This window comes from Megalopta genalis, chromosome 8 (assembly GCF_051020955.1).
Source record: "Megalopta genalis isolate 19385.01 chromosome 8, iyMegGena1_principal, whole genome shotgun sequence".
Classification (NCBI taxonomy): Eukaryota; Metazoa; Arthropoda; class Insecta; order Hymenoptera; family Halictidae; genus Megalopta; species Megalopta genalis.
In genome coordinates, this window is record NC_135020.1 from 17,366,024 (window position 1) to 17,382,908 (window position 16,885).

Sequence of the window (16,885 nt, forward strand, 5' to 3'; positions counted from 1 at the left end):
GCCAATGAGGCTGGGTCTATCTCGACCCGAATCGCTTCCGACTCTATAGGTAAATTTTTGTAGTTGAATTGACGTATCCGTTGCTTTCTTTTTGCTCATTCGCTGTAATATAAGATCGCTTCTTTAGAAAATTGTTACTGCAAACGTAATCCATTAGAAAATGTAGATCATGAATTTATTTAGACTTGTCGCCATTTTCATTAGAGAGATTCCATAATTTTTACAGTTTGAAAATAATATTCGGGCGACCGGTTACTCTGTCCGGCATAGCAGGTTAAATTACAACAAACAAATTAAATCTAATTTCGATCTCGAATTGATGAACAATGTTCACATATGGTAGATTCTGCTCAAAATCTTCATTGCAAAAATTGACAAGAGAAATGCAAAAATATTGGAAGAATTTGAGAATATTGTCACGTTATTTTCGATCGATTAAAACTATTACAGGGGATCGAATACATTTTTTTTTAACTCTCGTTTCGTGCAATTGCTGAATAGAATTTTTATTTGCTATGAAGATCCGCAGCCTAGTAATCACGACGTTAAACCTCGAGGAAAATGTTACTTTTAGATATCGAGAAGCCATTTTGGTTAGTACAAGGTGTCCCAAAATGATGGTACTTCAGGGAAATTAGGGATTCCTGAGGATGTTTGAAGTAACTTTTTCCTTAGCGGAAATACAATCCGCGGCTTCGTTTACGAGTTATTAACGAAATACGGTGACCAATGAGAGACGAGTTCAGCTGGCGCGAAGCGGCCGAGCCAATGAGTCGCGGAGCCAACGAGTGGCCGAGCCAACGAGCGGCCGAGCCAACGAGCGGCCGAGTCAATGAGCGGCCAGCTGAACTCGTCTTTCATTGGTCACCGTTTTCCGTTAATATCTCGTAAACGAAGCCACGGATTGCATTTTTGCTAAGGAAAAAGTTGCTCCATACGTCCTCACAAACCTCTCGTTTCCTGGAAATAACATCATTTCGGGACACCCTATATACGCATATACGTATCAGTAATTTCTCCGAATATACGAAAAATTTCTATCGCAGTATTAGATTCAAGATTATTTACCATGCTATTGTCGCTCTCTATTACTACCGACGGTCTCGCCGTGTCACCGAAGCTAACCAAAGTTTCACGATTCCGCCTCGTTCTCTCCGACGAAAATTAAGCATTCAAAAAGAGGATAAGAAGGAGAGCTGGCCGTGCCACAGAATTGTTACACCGCGTTCACGAGAACGGAGACAATCTCCCCAGCCATGCGGACGCAACAACCTCTTCGAGATTGTAATTCGACGCCGGTTACTGTTCAGCGAATCCCGGATCTCTTGCTCTTAACATCCGGCGCGAGGGGTTCCAGACCGAGGTAAGCCATCGCTAAACCGCCGATGAACCGCGCGGCATTGTCTCGGTGGAAGTCGTCCGGGAGTGAAAAGACTGCGTAACACCGCGGACACCGTGGACCGTCTTTGTCGTGGTAGTCGCGAGTCCGCGTTTCCCGGATAATGTAATCGAGTGGACGGTCTTTGCGTCGGGAATGGTACGATGGCCATTGTAGTGGAACACGCCCGGTGCCGGCGGGATCAAAGTTGGCCGCGGTGTTTCTGGATGAGCGACGGGTTGCCATGGGAATGCCAGAACGTCTTGGTCCTTTATCCGGAGCGCCGGCGCTCGGCCGGCTGCGAATCTGGCTAAGACCGGCTTGGCAAATTCCGCAAATGGAATTGCGGGGCCGATCGCGTCCCTGCGACTCGTCTTGTGTTCCTCCCGTTCCCCCTTCTCGCCGTTCGCGACTCTCACGAGTCGCTGGGGCAGCCAGTCAAAAGGGAATTACAGGGGGAGTGGGAGGGGGCCTGCGTCAATATTGAATCGACCGGGCCCGATAGTTTGCCAAGATATTTTTACCCGATCAGAGACGCGGGGCAGCGTCGCGTGTGATCGGCCAATTAGAGATGTTGCTGCTGATAGGAGACCGGTAACTAGACTGCGGATCTTTATGCGGTACTCATTTTCCGGAATTGTTTCGGGGGAAGCAATTTCATAGATCGGTTAGAAAATTGGTAATGGAGATGACTACAATGATTAGAAGGGAGAGGAGAAGACGGAGACTCTGGAGATTCTTGATAACGAAGACGTTAAAGGCTTCGCGAGTGAATATGATAATCAGGAAATGATTGAATTCAAATACTGTGAACATTGTATTGGATAATCGGTCGTGAAAGTTTGGCGTTACCTTGAAATCGCAAGGTAATTATATTACCTGTAAATATTATCACATCATTATATTATATAAAATTTATATAATATTAATATTGATATTAATTTGTGATGATATTATAATATTATTATTATTAATATTATAATATTAATATCAATTATTTAATATTAATAATAATATTATTATATAATATTGTGATAATATTGAATATTATCATTAATACTTAATGTTTATTTTAATTATTATAAACTATATTACTATATTATTATTATATATTTATTAACTTATATAATATTAATAATAATAATATTAAAATATTGTCACAAATTAATATTAATATTAATATTATATAAATTAATAAATATATAATAATAATATAGTAATATAGTTTGTAATAATTGAAATAAACATTAAGTATTAATGATAATATTTAATATTATCACAATATTATGAATCACTACATTATATAAGTACAGTGAATTTCAACATAAACTCTACATGCTATAAATTACATATGCAAATGTAGATTCCTAATTACTCGGAATTCGTGGTCGAATAATTTTCTCTGCCTCTACAATCGCATTTCTGGCAATCATCCGTGGTCTCTCGTCGGTAGCTACAACCAGCTTATTTATTTTATTACAAATTGTAATAATTTGAGAACGTGCTGCTTCTGGTACATGATTATGTTTTGTAGGGTCACATGAGAACGAATAATGCGTTTTCCATTTACAAATACTGTACTTCCTCTTCCACTGCATACACAACTGTTTCCACTTTTACCACATTTTTCGCACACCTAACAGATTGTCTCTGTTATTTCTGCATTTCTTATACACGAAATGTGTGTCGACGATAACATTCGTCGGTGAAACGAGAGCCCAAGTCAATATTTATCGGCGATTTCAACGTGTCGGTATGTAAACAATGTCGGTGAAATGCGGTGTCGCTCTGAAATCGCGTCGATGAAAACATTGCCGGTGAAATAATTGTTGGCGATTTGAAGGTAACCCGAAAATTTGTGCATACATGTAGCACAAATTTTTAACGAAAAATTAGGATTTTAAATGTCTCATAGCGAATTACTCCATCACTCGAAATTATGCAGACTCTAGATCTATGTATACAGAGATATGCTGGAGATAAATACAGGGTGGGTCACAAATCAGTCCCCACAATTTTTTAGCCTCTATCGATAGTCTCACAAAAAAATGTTTCCTATCAAAGTTAATCAGTATTTAACCGACAAGAAATTGCAATTATTTAAATTTAAAAAGAAATTGATTTTCTATAAAAGAAAACAAGGTCGTCGTTATATTTTTAAATGTAACTAGGTAATTTTTAATTCATAGTTAAAATTACTATGTATCAATTTATTAATTAATAATTTATACGTCGAGATAAAACCAACGATCTGTTACATGATGATCGTCAAATGATATTGGAGGACAAAAAATTACCATGGCCACAATATTTGAAATAATTCGGCGATACGTAACACCAAGACCTCGCATGTAAACATAAACAGATGAACGTAAACATAACAAACGCTCATTTATTCAATTTCAGACCCTAATACATAAAACAAAAGAAAAATTTATATAAATATATATATATATATATTTATTTATTTATTTATTTATAATTTATATAATATAACTTTTTATTTATACAATTATATTTATATAATCTATATATAATTTAACCATCTGATACGTTACATATGTGTATATTGTAGATACAATGACGTGCAAAAGTGAGATCACACGGTTTAAATACAACTTCTTTAAAATTAAATGATTAAACTATTTTTTACTTCAGGCTAATTAGTTCATTAGCCGCGCGCGGCCAGTCAAAATATATTTGTGAAAATTACAATCGGTAAGAACAACAAGGAGAAAAGATAAGAAAGGTACGTTGTTCACGTTTTTTCCCCACAATTTCATTGTCATCGGACTCGTTCCGTTCGACACAAACGATATCTCCCGTTCGCTATGAAACAGACATAAATCGAAGGCACGCGTGTTACGCTTCCCACGAACGATCCACGAGCTAAATTGTACTTACCGATATCTCGGCGATGTCGTCGATATCGATCTCAATAACAGTATCTCCGGATCGCCGGCTGGCATGAACCAACACGTCGTATCGGCTCGTTCAGCCGTAGCGAATGCGTTCGTTGACAATGAACCATTCGACGGCGATAAGTCATGCTCGAGTAAGAGGCTCGATGCTAGACTCCTGACGCGGGAACGTCACCACCGGCTCGAGTGTCATGCAGTGGGTCTTCGTCGCTGACGTTCATTAACCCTTTGACATCACGGATCCCGGAACGAGTTAATCAACGGCGCCGTTGCTGTTGCGGGTTCAGCGACGATCTCGCGCCGCTGCCTTGCACGGATTCGACTAATCGATCGCACACTGTCGTGATCGCCTGTCCCTCGCGGGTCTCGGAACTTGCGGAGCTTGCGAGTGTCGGTTCGTGGTTTCTCGAACTTTTGAAACCGAGATCACATCATTGACACCTGGAACAGCATTCAAACTGCAGAATTCGCGGTGATGAGATTCTCTTTTGTTCTTGTGTATTCGTCTAACGACGTGGAGGATGTACGGTAGCTTCTGAATTGTTCGAAAGGGAGATTTACAAATTACAGATCGCCGATTTCTAGAATTTTTAGATTAGAAGTGATCGATGCGACAGTAATAGTGTATTTTAAGATGCAGGACTTCTCGAGTTACTGTAATTTCTCCCTAATTCGCGTTGAAATTGAGCATAAAAATGGACAATTTGGGAAGAAGGGATACGATTATTCGAGCCTCGCGTCTCGTTTTCATAGTTGTTGACAATAGGTGACTATAAAAACCCGTTCTCTTCTCAAATCTGAGGGGAGAAATTACCGTATTTTGTTTTGTAATTATTACAGTGTCACTGTACATGATAGCAAGGAAGCTGAATTTCCAAATTGCTGATTTTCCAGAAATTAGATTTACTACCTCGCGTCCTATTTTGTTTTTAATAACGATGTTCTAAAATGATCTTCAAGTTCTCATGAATGAGTTATTATGAGTTATTATGTTCTCATTATAAGTTCTTAAGATTTACGGAACGCTGAAATCAGCTGTTCTATTTTTCATTGTAAAACCAATAAATTTACTGAATAAGTTCCTTATAAATGTAGCTTTACGATTTTAACTCATTAACTGCCACGATTTTGCGATTTTGGAATTTCACGCACACCATTTGGCGCGAAGAATATATCAGGTGCATTTGACAGTTTAATGTAATTTTATACATATCAGTCAATATTGTTTATAGCAGACAGTGTGCATTTTGTGTTTCGTTTCTTTTCAACAAGTGAACAAATTTGGAAATTATCTGTGAGTTGAACACAACAAAATTATCATATTTGAAACATATTTTATAATTAAATACCATACATAAATATGTAATTTAGAGGCTATAGTAACTATGTGTTACTTACTCAGTCCTTTGTTTTTCATGCAGTAAAAAAAAATAAATTTTCTTCTTTTTGTTCATGGAACCTGCCAAAATCCCCATTTGGGACTTTTTAAAAAATATAAAATATTTTGAAAATTGTTAATAATGATTGATAATTACTAATATAATTAGTATAATTATTATTACAAAATTAATTAATAACTTGAATGTAATTATATTGTTACACATTACACGTCAAAAATTAAAAGAAATATATTTAGCAGTTACTAGGTTAGTAATAGTAATTTAAAAAAATTGAATCCCGTTATTTTGTCTGGTCCTGTAAAGTGTTAATGTTCACGGTTCTCATGTATCGTCGACAGTGGCAGAGAATTTCAGCGTATTCAAGAAAATTATAGTTCACCAGACAGTGTGAACGATATCTGAATCTCGTAGTAGACGGAAGTTCTCCAACGTTTTATTAACGCGAACGAGAAAGTCCGAAGGTTGTGCAGAGGCTAGTGGAAGATGTACAGCAAGTGTGAAAGTCTATAGAACCAAGATAACGCTCTGTATGAACATTTCAAGTTTGAATTTAGTCTGAGCCAATATTGCGTGAAGTTAAAGTAAAGCTCGATGATTTTATATTCTCGGTAAATCAGCCTCTTTTGTGCGAGTTTCCATTGATTTCGACTTATTTTCTGGACCCCCCCTCCCCCCCCCCCCACACACGCACGCACACCCATGGTCTCTCAGATAACGACGTATTTGAATTTACTTTTCTAAACCGAAACGACCGGAGGAGAAAGTTCTGTGACGCTTCCGTGTAACATCCTCGCGAACCAGAAACGAACGACCATTTTTTAGTCTTCGAAGAATAAGAACGGGCCACTTGTAAAATTTACAGAGTTCATAATTTCACGGTGACTCGAATCGCGAGCACTTTTATGGCCGAGCGGAGCCATAAATACGCTGTCTAGGAGGCACAAAGTGCCTATTACGAGCAATCAATCGTTCGTCTTTTCGCGAGCCACGGTCGTAGAATGTGGTCATTACCATCGGGAACCGGGACCACCGGAGATATCAGCAGACACGGATTCCTAAACTGCCGCGACTTTCGTTACGATGGTGCTCTTTTTTCTTTTGTGCATAGAAATGCAGTTTGGAGATTTTTAAATAAGGAAAAGGAAGTTTGCTATGCGAGAAAAATTGCTATGATACAGAACCTTCGAAACGAGAAATGTGTCGCTTCAACGATATAATCCTTCATGATGTTTATTATAGTACGCGTAAGCAAATATCCTCACGCTGTTTCAATCATTCTCTTTTTGGCGAATAGAAACGTAGTTTGGAGATTTTTAAATAGAAAAAAGGAAGTTTGCTATGCGAGAAAGATTGCTATGATATAGAATCTTCGAAACAAGAAATGTATCGCATCATCGATATAATCCTTCATGATGTTTATTATAGTACGCGTAAGCAATTATGCTCACGCTGTTTCAATCATTATTTTTTTTGCGAATAGAAACGTAGTTTGGAGATTTTAAAATAAGAAAAAGGAAGTTTGCTATACGAGAAAAATTGCTATGATATAGAATCTTCGAAACAAGAAATGTGTCGCATCATCGATATAATCCTTCATGATGTTTATTATAGTGCGCGTAAGCAAATATGCTCACGCTGTTTCAATCATTCCTTTTTTTGCGAATAGAAATGCAGTTTGGAGATTTTTAAATAGAAAAAAGTAAGTTTGCTATGCGAGAAAGATTGCTATGATACAGAACCTTCGAAACGAGAAATGTGTCGCATCAACAATATAATCCTTCTCGATGTTTATTATAGTACGCGTAAGCAATTATGCTCACGCTGTTTCAATCATTCCTTTTTTTGCGAATAGAAATGCAGTTTGGAGATTTTAAAATAAGAGAAAGGAAGTTTGCTATGCGAGAAAAATTGCTATGATATAGAATCTTCGAAACGAGAAATGTGTCGCATCATCGATATAATCCTTCATGATGTTTATTATAGTGCGCGTAAGCAATTATGCTCACGCTGTTTAAATCGATTATTTCCTTTGTGAATAGAAACGTAGTTCGGAGATTTTTCAATAGAAAAACGGAAGTTTGCTTTGCGCGAGAAACGAGAAATGTGTCGCATCATCGTTATAAACCTTCACGATGTTTATTATAGTACGCGTAAGCAAATATGCTCACGCTGTTTCAATCGATTCCCATCGCGCGGAAAACATGTTGTTTATCAGCTGTGAAATATTTCCTGCGAGTTTGCACCTTTGCCTGGATTTTACAAAAATCTTCCCATAAAGATTACGTACACATACGTACAATATTACTCATATTACCTACAATTTTATCATTAAACACTAATTTCAATTTCGTTCGTATTGTCAAAAGAATATGTTGTTTACTAGCTGAAAAATATCTCCTTCGTGCTTGCAAGAAATACACGTTTGTCCACATTTTACGAAAAATTTTCCCATAAAAAGTAGTCTCGTAGTACATCCGATTACATTATTAACCCTTTTAATGTCAAACAACGACATATCGTCGCTCGCAAGACTTGCAAAAAGTGCCAACGATGGCATTAGTGTATGCATTAGTAAGAATCAATGCTAAATAAATCATTTGTACGAGTAATAATAAATAAATATTGCATATTTTCAATAGCTAGATAACACGAAATATAAATATTTCTAATAGAACTAACATTTTTTTCACTAACGTTATATTAGCTACACCAATTTATTTGTTTTGTAACAGTTCCTTCTTACGCTTGCCGTGCATCATGGCATTATCCTTTACTTTTGTGATCCGATATCGGTTATTTTGTTACAAGTGATTGAAAATGCAATATCTATACTTCATACTAGGCGAGCTACATAAAGTTATGGTCAAACCATGATTTTTCTTACGTGCAAATACTGTTTATATGTAAAAAGAGAGTTAATTTTTCTCGTTTTCATACTGTTCTATATTTATGTTATTCGTATAATTTTCGACATATATTTAGATACAATTAGCATTACTTTATTTTCCCTTTATTTCGTAATATGCTTCGTTTTGAATTTCGTAAATGTCATTCTTACTTTGGTTTTTATGAGCTTATTTTCAAACCTTAGAAAATTCGTCAAATTAGTCCGGTTATTTCTCGCATAAGCACAATACTTTTTCTCGGCCCCAAAAAGGTTAAAAAACGATTCCGATTTTGTTCGTATCGCGAAGGGAATATATTGTTAACTAGTTAAGAAACACGTCCAGGCAAAAGTTAAACAGTTCAAGGTGAATTGCACGTTCACAATTTACAAGACCGATCTAAATATTACAAAATTGCATTCTAACTATCACCGCGATTAGAAATTTTTCGAATGCAACAATTTCTTAGAAGAGAAAGATAATCGATGCTAATTGTGTGATTAAATTTACATGAACGCTTACATAACTGATGACATGGGATTAATATTTTATTCCAATTTTAAAGGACAGAATAACATCTGCACTCAATAAGTAATTACTAGAAATTTCGACGACGAGTTGAACTCGTCAAAGTACGGCAAGGGGTTAAGTGGTCACGAAACATCGAGTGAACGGAGAAAACAATTTCAGTCATGGCATCGCGATAAAATCGGGCATCTTGAAATCCGCTAATTTATCTTCCGCCAAACCGTTGCCGGCGGAGGAAAATTGTAGTTTCGCGCGAGTAGAATTCGGTCACCGGAATATTTATAAAGCGGCGTGCAGCCCGTGTACACAATTAAGCATGCGAATCGCGCGTGTTCCGGTTGATAAAACCGGCGGAACATATGCGGCCGCACGAGTCTCTCTCTCTCTCTCTCTCTCTCTCTCTCCCTCTCCCTCTCCCTCTCTCCCTCTCTCTCATGGGAAGGCAGCGAGACAACGGGCTTGCTTTTTGTTTCGCCTATTCCCCGGCGTTATTTTATTCGAGCATGTAATTTTCATAATTAAAGCGAGCCCGCCCGGATCTCGAGGTTTTTTCCGCGTTCGAGACGGCCGCGCTTGTTACGCTCGCGATATTCAAAGCGCTCGTTTCTCACGGATTAAATGGTTATTTCGCCGGTCGACCTGGTCCACCCCCGTTCACCCCGTTCACCCCGTTCATCCTTTTCCCCCCGCTGTTCGCCAGATTCGAATTAATGGCGGTAACGGCGCCCGCCACTTTCCAAACGAGCCGGCCCTGTGTTCCATTCGAAGCCCCGAAGGCGACATTGAAATTCCGGCGGATAATCGAGCATTGAGCCCCTTGGACGGCACGTCTCATCGATATTTCGTTACATTGTTATTTAAATTTACCATCGTTCTTTTTCAACGTGCCTTGGAAACCGATACGCGGCGATGGCGATCGACGCCGTGGAAGCCGAGGGCGATTCGATACAAACGGCCGGGAAAATTGAGGATGTTTTGTACACTGATTTTTAAAATGCCGCCCCACAGACTGTGAAGAGATAAATCCCTCGTGGAGCTGGTCCCCCGTTTGTCATGCAGATTTTTCTTTTTTAATAAACCCGCGAGAAATTCTGCCTCCGCCGTTCGACTTAAAAAACGCGTTTCGGAAACGCGCGAAATAAACGATTAAGAACTTTGTCTTGCCTTAGGGTCAAGTGCTTTCGATTTTGGAAAATTTCTTTCCTTTCCGATGAAGTCGATCATTTCGGTTTGAACAGTGACAATTCCTCTAAGAATGATTTCTAGAAAAATTTGTGCGTATCATGATGCTGTGCAGAGTTTTCGATTAATACCCGAACAGCGAATATTTTTAATGAAAGTGTAAAAGATTATGGTTTGAATCGTTTATGATTGTATTTATCAACTTCTTTCGACATATTTTTCAAGGTGCTCCTCCTAGACGCGTTATGGTTTTTCTACAGGCCCTAATCTTTTCAGTGCGGACCCGAGCGAAAAATATCTGATAACTAGAAAATTCAAACGGGAACATAAATTAAGAATCGAATTTGTTGCCTATGAAAAACATTAAGGAAACAACATTTTCTCAAATCTAGCTATCAGCGTTGCACACTTGTTATTATTACGCTATCAACGAAAATTTAATTTAACCCGTTGACGTACAGTGATGAGTCTAACTCGTCAAGAGCTGTTTTCGGCGTACGCCGTGCAGTGTACAATAATGTCTCCCTAACTGACGCTCAGATTGTGCACAAAAATGGACAATTTGGGAAGAGGAGATACGATTGTCCGAGCGCTGCATCTAGCTTTTATAATTGTTCAAAATCGGTAACTATAAAAATGAGTCGGAAGGCTCGAATAATCGTGTGTTCTCTTCCCAAATTGTCCAATTTTGTGGACAATCCCAGCGTCAATTAGAGAGACATTATTATATTATTAGATTACAGTAAATTCTCCCTAATTGACGCTCAGTTTAGGAACAAAAATGGACAATTTGGGAAGAGGAGATACGATTGTCCGAGCGCTGCATCTAGCTTTTATAATTGTTCACAATCGGTAACTATAAAAATGAGTCGGAAGGCTCGAATAATCGTGTGTTCTCTTCCCAAATTGTCCAATTTTGTGGAAATCCCAGCGTCAATTAGAGAGACATTATTGTATTATTAGATTACAGTAAATTCTCCCTAACTGACTCTCAGATTGTGCACAAAAATGGACAATTTGGGAAGAGGAAATACGATTGTCCGAGCGCTGCATCTAGCTTTTATAATTGTTCAAAATCGGTAACTATAAAAATGAGTCGGAAGGCTCGAACAATCGTATCTCCTCTTCCCAAATTGTCCAATTTTGTGGAAATCCCAGCGTCAATTAGAGAGACATTATTGTATTATTAGATGACAGTAAATTCTCCCTAATTGACGCTCAGTTTAGGAACAAAAATGGACAAATTGGAAAGAGGATTTGTTGAGTATTGCTGTTCGCTGTTATAATTGTTGACAATCGGTAACTATAAAAACGCGCAGCAAGATTCGAACAATCGTATCTTCTCTTCATAAATTGTCCATTTTTGTTTCCAAGCTGTGCGTCACAATTAGGGAGAATTTATTGTACTCGGTTGCTTCACTCGTGCGTCGATTCCGGTTTGTTTACAATGCTCAAGCTGCCCCACCCTCCCACCTTCTCGACAGTACCAATAAATAACAAAGTTGCATCCACAAATCAGTAATCCAAATCTCAAAATAAAACATTCTCTTTCTCAGCTTGCATATAATTGTTCAGTCGAGTCAAATTAACTCTTTGGAACATGGTGAGATTAAAAACGTCCGCAAAGCCGTACGAGGCTGGTTCTCTGACTTTCAAATAACGGGCGTTGCAACAATACGTGGTCAGTTCTCAGTATAGTTTTCTGTTCACGATAGAAACAGAATTAGCTGTCAATTCTTAACTATACAAATTTCGAAACAGTTTTAATTAGATCAAAGAGACAAACTGAGACACGGAAATGGACAAGTTCGATGAAGAAAGAGATCAAACCATTTTGCTCCATAATTACAGAAATGATTTGCAAGATTCAAGTAAAATAAGATAAACAAACATATAAATATAATACGTAAATTAGAGAATATATTAGAAAATGTAATGTAATATTTGTGAGCATTTATAAATTTATTTGTAAATTCCTTTATCCGGCGCACTTTTGTTTATGAAATTGTAGCAAATATTTATTTCATTCATCTTGTTATCCCTAATCGAGGTAGACAGATGACAGATAGTCTCGAAAGTTTCAGTTAACTCTTTGGGGCATGATGGGATTAAAAATGTCGAATTATTGTAATAGCTGCGTGCGCGTTCGTAAACCCACGTGGCGCGGTGCGACTTTATTTATAACTATAACAACAAATTGAATTATCATTACATTATAATTTTTTCATGTCTTTATATTATGCGATTCCATTGTCGATAAAAATATACCGATTTTGTTTAATTTAAAATGCAACAAAACATCCGTGCAACAAGTCTCTATTTTATATTCGGAACATTTCTCGGACGCATCAAATTCCGTTTTATTCGTACGCGAAGGGATCGGACGAAAAGAAAGCGGATAATCAAATAACAATATTTATACTTCGCGTGAAAACGGACCCTATCGCCCTGCGATCCAAAAGTGAAACACAATCCCCCTTGTTTTCTCTGGGAAGGCGCTAAGAGATCCACGGTTCCAAGGCCAAGAAATGAGATTCCGCCCAATTAAATCGAGCATGTTCGAGCAAGTCATTGTTCGAACACCAGACAATACGGCTCGATGATTTTCAAATATCCAGTCGACTGCGCGTTCGCCGGAATAACCGGCACAATGGATCATCGCGGCTGTTCCGTTCTGTAGGACCTCCCGTAGGCCGCTTTCGCGAAAGTTTATGGCGTGGACCAGCGAGGATCATAAAGAGACGGAAACCTTTTTTCCATCTGCAGAACATCGGTGCAGGGTCTTCCGTCTCTTTAACACGTTAAGCGCCACGCCGGTCCCTAGGGACCGGCGCTAGACTCTCCATTCAGGCCACGCCGGTCCCTGCGGACCGGCGACAGATTTTTCGTTCTTCTATCGCGGCGCGTGTGTCGGTCTTTGCGTATTTGTGAGACTGAACATTTAAATTATGCGATATCGGTTTTTGTTTGGTCAATGCTTCAAGGAATAGAATAGAATACTTATTTATACGCCTCGTAGCATTCATTGATTGCTTTTTTATCTTCTACCAAGGAGAAGGGACTATAAGGATATAAACAAAGTATATACATAGTATTTATTACGATCAGAAAATGACAGGCTCTCGAGTACAGTTTATCTGCAAGTGGAAAGATAAACATACGAAGACAAGCTCCGGTCCTCAACCCGGGTTACGTTACCCGTTATCTGTTTATACTCTGGCTCGCCTATCGGCGCGCTGCCCGGTAGGGCCCGCCTGACGGCTTACTGTGGCTTGAACGGAAAGGCGCAAAAATTCGGCGTGGCGCTTAACGTGTTAAACCATTTTTTGACCTTTTCTATGGTTAGTAACATGGAGAAAAATAAATATTATGACGAGAATTTAGAGCTGAGAGTAATACCGAAGACGTATTTGATTTTGAAGAGTTAAAAGACATTGTGGACGACAATGTTGGTTATGATTCTAAGACTTCGAGTAGTAGTAGCGAAATTATACTACCAAAGAGACGAAGAATGAGAATTATTGAAAGCGAAAGCGAGGATTCGTTACAAGACTTAGATGAATGGCGTGATGTTACGGAAGAATTACATATTCCAGATAGAATACTGTTCCGGCCGAATCGTGGACCGCGCAAAAATTCGGCGTGGCGCTTAACGTGTTAATGACCGCGACGCGTCGTAGGCACGAAAGGCCCGAAAAAACAACCCCGTCGTAAATTTGAGAATTTAACTGGTCTTGAGAAAGTTTAGTCCCAACCGTCGCGGGGACGATATCTCAGGCCCCAGGGGACCTCCCGACCACGCAACTACGCAACACCCCCCTCTCCTAGACAAGGCTCGTGTAGGACGATACGAGAGGGTGGTGACGAAAAGCTTAGAGGACACTGATTGGAAAATCGCAATCTTCGAGAAAAACCAATCAGTGCGTCCCGGCGTGGAGGTGGAGGTTCCTTCAGGGATCTCAAACGGGGGTGACCGATATAAAATAACGCGACCAGTCGGGGCGCGTACAGTAAAACGCAGAAAAATATAGTCTTCAACAATCATTCGACACTACACAGACCGAAAACACTCCATGTACTATATCTAGTCTTCTAAATTAAAATCGTTATTTCTGTTAAAAAGTGCAACAGTCAATACCCTTCATTACCAGCTCTGTTACTTTAAGTGGGCACAGAGCATCGCGAACCACATTGTCAAATTAGAATCGGGAATTTACAACCCCCGTAGACCGAACAACGGTCGCAGTGTCGGTGCGCGATTAACACGTTAAGCGCCACGCCGAATTTTTGCGCTTTCCGTTCAAGCCACAGTAAGCCGTCAGGCGGGCCCTGCCGGGCAGCGCGCCGCTAGGCGAGCCAGAGTATAAACAGATAACGGGTAACGTAACCCGGGTTGAGGACCGGAGCTTGTCTTCGTATGTTTATCTTTCCACTTGCAGATAAACTATACTCGAGAGCCTGTCATTTTCTGATCGTAATAAATACTATGTATATACTTTGTTTATATCCTTATAGTCCCTTCTCCTTGGTAGAAGATAAAAAACTGAAAAGCGAGGCCTAATGACGCTCGAACGCGTAAGAAATCCTCAGTTGCATACATATCGTAGCCCAGTTTCGTTCAGTTTCCAAGTTTTCTCGTACTTCTTCTTGACTAGAAATTCAAAATTTTGTTGACCCAAAAATCAGGATGTCATCAAGTGATACGTCAAGTGAACAAATTTTAGTGCCTACAATTCGTCATCGTCGTGTATTGCGCTCGTCGAGCGATGAAAGTTCATCAGAGAATAATAAATTAAAATAAATTAAATTAAATTTTAATAAATTACATTAATGTTTTTAAGTATTCTATTCTATTCCTTGAAGCATTGACCAAACAAAAACCGATATCGCATAATTTAAATGTTCAGTCTTACAAATACGCAAGGACTGACACACGCGCCTCGATAGAAGAACGAAAAATCTGTCGCCGGTCCGCAGGGACCGGCGTGGCCTGAATGGAAAGTCTAGCGCCGGTCCCTAGGGACCGGCGTGGCGCTTAACGTGTTAACAGCGGCGAAACAATTCTAACCGAGCCGCAGCTCGCGAAACATTCCGGCAACAGATTCCGAAAGCGAACGATCCCCCGAAATCCTCGCAGCGACTCGCGTTCCCCTCGCATCCGGAAAGTAAACGATAACAAGTCCGCGAAACGGAATCATTACGCGAGACGGGCGCGGCGAGCGTGACGAGCTCGGATGAACGCGGGATCCGTTTCGTAATTAGTCAGAAGTTCACAGCGTATCGGGCCGCGGCCGCGTTCGAAACGCGGCCGTGCTCTCGCGCGGCGCGGCGAATCGCATCCGGCCGTGACAAAGCATACGGCGTGCTATGAAAATGCAGCCTGAGAAAAGCCGATCCTAAGCCAATACGGCCGTGTCCATGGAAACGGCTGCTTCCTGTTCCATTCGAGTTCCGTTGTTCCCGTTAAGCCCCGTTCGCGCCGGCCGGCCATCGCCGCTGTCGCATTAACAAGTTCCTCGTGTAAATATGCGAGCCTCGGCGACTTTCTCGTTGTCGCGCGCGCCGTGTTTTTATCCCGCGGGGGGATGGGGGCCGCGAGGATCCTACGGCCACGGATTTCCCAGGATATTGTTCCCCGGTCCGCGATGGATCGAACGCGAACAACGCCGCTCCGCGACGTTGCTGCCCGGCCACAAATTATATTCTGCTCGCGCGACTTGGAAACGGCTCGACCGCTCTTGCACTGCTGCAGACTCGCGACGAAGATTTCGTACGTAAACAGTATCGGACAAATGCGTATTCGGGGAGCTTTTAAAATTCGATAACTTTCTTGTTCCGTTCTCGTAGAACGTTTCATGCCAATACAACTATCCGCATTTTTCAACCCATAAAACAAGCAATCAGACACTCCACAGCACATCTGCGCCGCACATTTGCTCCGGCACGGAAGAACAAATTCCGTCGAGTTTTCGTCGACCAGGTTTGCGACACGGATTCGACAATAGAATAAAGACCTTTTTTACGTCTGGCGACCATCCGGCCTCCAAAACTAATTTTCGGCTATTCCACCAACTATAACGTGTCGTAAACCTAGGATTTCCGAAGGGTCATCTCGAGCCGAGTGCGTAACACGGTACTCGAGGCTACCGTGAGTTGACCTGGAGGAATTTCGGTTGTGTCGTCGAAGGCGGCGGAAACCCTTCGACCGTGTCATAAAACAATCACGTCCTCTCCGAGACCAGTCGCTCTCGGGGAGTTGCTAAAATTTAAAAGGGCACTGATTGGACAAACATAACTTTCGGCAAAAACCAATCAGTGCACGTCTCTATCCGGGAAGGGGGAGCTTCACAAAGAAGCTTCCTCAATAAAAAGGCCGGTACATCGCGAGGCGCAGATAGTCTTCAACAATCATTCGACACCACACAGACCGAAAACACTCCATGTACTATATCTAGTCTTCTAAATTAAAATCGTTATTTCTGTTAAAAAGTGCAACAGTCAATACCTTTCATTACCAGCTCTGTTACTTTAAGTGGGCACAGAGCATCGCGAACCACATTGTCAAATTAGAATCGGGAATTTACAACCCCC

The 16,885-nt window shown here is 40.2% G+C and overlaps 1 protein-coding gene and 1 long non-coding RNA gene across 2 annotated transcripts in view; one reads left to right on the forward strand and one right to left on the reverse strand.

The window, feature by feature from the left end:
* Positions 1-16,885, forward strand: part of LOC117227649 (neural cell adhesion molecule 2) — a 634,847-nt gene that overhangs the window by 379,836 nt on the left and 238,126 nt on the right. The window lies entirely within an intron of this gene.
* The window catches only part of LOC143259980 (uncharacterized), a 252,628-nt gene continuing 239,668 nt past the window's right edge, over positions 3,926-16,885 (reverse strand). The window contains exon 3 of the long non-coding RNA XR_013034045.1: positions 3,926-4,740. This is a non-coding gene — a long non-coding RNA (uncharacterized LOC143259980). The remainder of the gene's footprint in view (positions 4,741-16,885) is intronic.